Here is a 5,782-nt window from a genome sequence, read left to right on the forward strand (position 1 = left end):
ATGAGTAGAATTATAAAATATAATACATCAAAATTTTTTTTAAAAAATAAAATCTTTCTGGTCAATGTAAAATTACTATAAATCTATAAATCTACAGTAACGCACAAAGTTTTATGTTGAAAAAAATATTTCTTAACAGCAACATTTAAATGAGGTAAATAGATAAACTGTACTGTACGAAAATATTTTAGCCAATCATAACTCATTGTATACTTTTCAAATTTTTATTTATCGTACAATAAAATCTGATTGGTGAGTTCTCACTTCGTACAGTACAGTTTAGCTAACCGTACAGTACAGTTTGTATGTATACTCTTAAAGTTTTTTTCTTCTCATCATACAATTTTATCAACGCAAAAATCTAAACAACCTTTTTAAATAAATCACTTTTACTGTTTTTACAAATTTTATACACTTTATTGTCTTACTATGTCTTTATCAAATCAAATATCATTTCTGCAACGAAATTTCACTAAGCCCAATATGTGGTAAAAGTTGCTTTCTCGAGTTAGATGATTTTGACCTAAAAACTTTATACCAAACGAAAATAAGATAGACACTTTCCTTTTTTTTCGTATAAATACACAAAATAATAAGTACAATATCAGTACGTTTCTCTCTCACTTTTTTAAACTTCAAGAAGTAATACCGATCGTATACAAAATAAATACTTTCAAACGTGTTACTATTATAGAAAATCGTTCAACATCTTTCGAAAAAAATAAATAATCAAGAACTTTTTAACTTCTCGTATAAAAAATACAGATTCTCTATGCACTATACTCGTAAATCGATCTTCACAACATTTGTTGTTATGCTCCGTCTAGGGTTTTAATTGACTCAAAAAGTTTACCTCCGATGAATTGATCGATCAAAAATCGATCAACCTTGATTGATCACGTGCAATCGATTTCTCAATCGATTTTATAGCTCGATCAAAGGATATTCTATCGATCATTGATTGATTGATTTTATTATTATTATTACAATGTTAAACTTTCAAACAATTAATGCTAATTACATAATATTCGTATCGATCGTGTGGGTAAATTGGCAAAAATTAATTCAATTGTGTGATCGATTGATTCGATCAATGATCGATCTTACTCGATTTGATTAAGAGTTCTAACTCCGTCACTAGTAAGTGGTGCGGCGACTGTTAAACGACGTCATACCATACATCCAACAAGACCACTTGAAACTTTGAATCAGGTCAACAAATAAACTTCATCTTCACAATATCAATAAGTGCTTAAAACAGATAAAGTTCAGAGCGATGAGTTCCTCTCTTTTCTAACGTCAAATCATTAAACACTAATTAACTTACATTCCATAACACCCTATACCTGACAGTAGGGACTAGTGGAGTAAGTGGACCTACGTCAAAAAAGCCTACAAAGTGAAGTAACTCAACAAAGTTACTGCCGAAGGTGGCCGATTTTGGCAGTTCAAGCAACAAATACTAATCACGCCAGTCAACTTACATTCTACACCACAATAAACATAAATCACTTTCACATCCTAAACAAGGAGCTAAGTTCATTTTGACCATGATTATCTTCCAGAAGATTGAGGTTCAGAGGACTTAGATACCCCTATAAAAATTTTTTCAGAAAAATGATCACGTGACTGAGTTTCTTCGGAATAAAAAACTAGAAAAATGATCATTTATCGGAGTTTTTTCCAGAATTTTTTATAGGGTACGCCCAAAGACGCTCAAATATTAAAAACTTTAACTTAAAAACGCTAACAATCCATATAAAAAAGAATGTCCGGAAATTGTCGTCAAAAATGTCCGGTAAATGAAAAATGTCCGGCAATTGCAATATTTCGGACACTTTCGGGACACCGGACCCGGCGGACTAGACATTTTCTAGACATTTTCCGGAAATTCACAATGTCTCGGCGTCCGGAATATTGCAATTTTCCAGACATTTTCCGGACGCTCGGACATTTTCTGGACATTTTAGGGCAAGATCTTATCCATTTTTTACTCCGATCCACCCTCCTCAAGATGATCAATAATCACACGACAGACCGGTACTAAGTCTTATTGGCGTGACTTTAGTACGTCCTTAACTCTTTTTTTTTCGTTCTATTTTTTTCTTTTGAAAATCTACAACTTATCCGTTTTTCACTTTACAGCAAAGTAAAAATACTATAAATTTTTTTTTCTTCTTGAGCAAAAGATTAAAATTCATCGAATAATAACTTAAGGATAGTATAATATTTTTTTTTTTTTTTTTAAAAAAAAAAAGGCGTCTGAAATATTAATGCGGCATTATATATTTGTTTTTTTTAAAATTTTATATAATGTATTTCTTTTTGCCCTTTTCATGCACGTAGCTGGGCAGCTGTCGATCGGCAGCTTGTCACAGTTCTTTCATAAAATTATACAAGTAGATTGTATCATATGAGGTGAAATGTTTGTAATATACATAAATTTTAATTGTAATGCATTCTCTTAGTTATTTAGTTCGTTAATATTTTGATCCCACCGCTCTTAACTTTTTGTCTGCCGCTGATCTCAACTAATCTCTACCTTAAATTTACATTCCAACCCCTTCTTAAAATAACTTGTGCGGGCACTCACGTGCTGGTTCCCCTTATATTTTAAAGTGCCTTCTTTGCCGGTTGGATTTCAAAAAAAAAAATGGATTATATTGGTTAAGCTGAAATCTTCTTTGCAAACTTGGTCTTGAATTATATCCGAATTACCTAAATATTTTTCAGCTAGCTGAACTTTACCAATATTTTGCCGAAATTCTGGCGGTTTTCTTTTTTTTAATTGGGAATACTATTGATTATTCTTTTAATTTCCTTTGAATATATTCGCTCTCAGGTTAAAAATAATATATACCCAACAATTAGTACATTAAATTATAAAAATTATAAAAGTAAATTCAATGGATCAGCATCTTGTTTTTTTTCGACCGCGACACCCATATCCGGCCGGGTCAGTTTTTGTTAAACCACGAAAAAAATTTTTATATATTATTACTATATTTGCCGAGAAAATTTAAAAATTAAAAAAAAAAATTTCATATGAATTTACATACGAAAATTTGTAAATTTTTTTAAAATTTGTAATGGTATAAAATTAGTCATAAATTATTATGCCATTTTCAAAATAGATGTCAATCATATAATATAATAAATTATTTTATTATAAATTTTTTAACACTCATAAACCATGACTATAAAATCCACAAGGGTCGTTTTCTATAGGGACAACAATCTTCACCACAAGTAGTCCATAACGCTTCTTCTGGTAATACATCAAAGTTCATATCTAAAAAAAATAAAGAAAAAAAACACCGTTAGTATGGTTGGTACCAGGCGGAAGAAGAAATCATCTAATCAATAACCACCACCATACTCCATAAAAAAAAAGCCTCTGGGAAAGAGATGGTACCATGCTACCCAAGTGGTCCCTACTGTCATGGTCCTTCGGGATACCACTGATGGTTTACGACACCAACAAACGGGAATGAATCAACTTTTTTTATTTTGTAAGCACGTTTCATTAAAACTATGCTGAGCAGGGAGCGCATGCTTACCTAATAAATACTACAATTCAGAACCATCCTTTTTGATAATCTAAAAAACAAAGAAAATAAAACAACGTAAGTATGGTCGATACCAGGTATACCAGGGGGAAGAACCACCACATACCCATAAAAAAAAAGCTCTTGGTACCATGCTACCAAGGTGGTCCCTACTGTCATGGTCCTTCAGGTTACCACCGAAGGGGTACAAATTCTTTTTTTATTCTGTAAGCATGTTTCATTTAAGCAGAGAGCACATGCTTACCTTAATAAATGGATGATAATTTATCACAACTGAACCTCATTGGTAATCTAAAAAAAGAAAAAAACAATGGTAGTATGGTTTGTACTCGTGGAAGAATCAGCCACTACCATACTCCATAAAAAAAAGTCTGGAAAACGATGGCACCATGCTACCTAAGTGGTCCCTACTGTCATGGTCCTTCAGGATACCACTGATGGTTTACGACACCAACAAACAGGTATGAACTGACTTTATTTATTTTGTAAGTATGTTTCATTAAAACTATGCTAAGCAGGGAGCGCATGCTTACCTTAATAAATGGATGATAATTTACCACAACTGAACTCATTGGTAATCTAAAAATAAAGAAAAAAACAATTGTAGTATGGTTTGTGCTGTTAAAAGCCTCTGAAAAACGATGGTACCATGCTACCCAAATGGTCCCTACTGTCACCACTGATGGTTCACGACACCAACAAACGGGTATAAATGGAAAGAGACGGTACCATGTTACCTAAGTGGCCCCTACCTCATGGCACCACTGATGGTTTCACGACACCATCAAGCAGGTATGAATGGGGAATAGATGGTACCATGCTACCAAAATGGTCCCTACTATCATGGTCCTTCAGGATACCACTGATGGTTTACGATAACAACAAACGGGTATGAATTTTGACTTTATTTATTTGTTAGTATGTTTCATTAAAACTATGCTAAGCAGGGAGCGCATGCTTACCTTAATAAATAGATAATGGTTTAATTTCTATATCACTCAATGAAAAAAAAGAAACTACCATATTTAAAATTTTTTTTAAAAAATATAATATAATGGTTTCAAGAAAAAAAGTAAAATATAAAAAATAAAAGAGAAATACATATATTTATATAATTTTATTAACCATATTGGCCGCACATTTTTGTTTGCATGTGTTTATCATAAACATCCTTTGTTAGTCATATAATAAATATGTGTCACCATATTGTCTATTTGCATTGATTCAGCTTGCAAATGATTTGTGTGATCATATTATTCCCTTAATTAAAATATTATACGTCAATTTTGCATTGCAATAATGTAATGTTTACTTAAAATACTTTGCATACTCTTTATCACACGATGTATATCATGATATAAATGTTCTTTAAATCTTATTTATGAAATTTTAATTAAAAAGTAATTTTAACATTACGTATATTATTAATTTAACATATTCCTTCTAGTGAGAACCGAAAACCAATTATGCCAGCCAAATTTAATTCCAAATATAAATAAATATCCCTTTCAATTTATTTTTTGGAAAGTAAATACTTTATCAGGTATGTAAATCACCATTATATGAATGATACACGATTTGTTTGTTCATCAGCCGTAAAGACAAAACGAAACAAAATACTTTTATTACGTGATGAATAACAGACCTTTAACGTGATAACATTAAATTTACATTTCTATCTTAAGAAAAATTTTATATAGTATATTTGTGATGTGTAATAGTAGACGTATAGGTGTCTTCGGAATTTTACGGTAACTGCACGATGCCATAATACCATAATGATAACGCCGTATAAACGTAATGGCGTAATGATGTAATTTTACATTGCCATTGATACTTAAAAGAAAGAAAGAAAGCTAAATTTCTTAACGGTGAAAAAATCCCTCCCCATTTACCGGAAAGTAAAGTCCGCAGGGAACTGCCCTAAAAAAAAAGAAAAATGTATGCTATGAACCGTTATTAAATTTTTTTTTTTAAAAAAAAAAGAATTATCGTAAATATTTACAGTAATACTTCAGCTTTATGTTTTTTATTGTAAATTCATTAATTTTTTTTTAATTTTTAAAAAGGATATATTTATAATTTTAATTATTAAACAAAAGAAAAGAAAGTGTACGTCCATTAAAAAATTTTTAATGTTAGATAATAAAAATATTAAATAAAAACAAAAAAAAAATTATACAATTACGGTTACGGCATATGTTGAAAAGCCG

This window comes from Rhizophagus irregularis, chromosome 12, assembly GCF_026210795.1.
Source record: "Rhizophagus irregularis chromosome 12, complete sequence".
In the NCBI taxonomy this organism is placed as follows: domain Eukaryota; kingdom Fungi; phylum Glomeromycota; class Glomeromycetes; order Glomerales; family Glomeraceae; genus Rhizophagus; species Rhizophagus irregularis.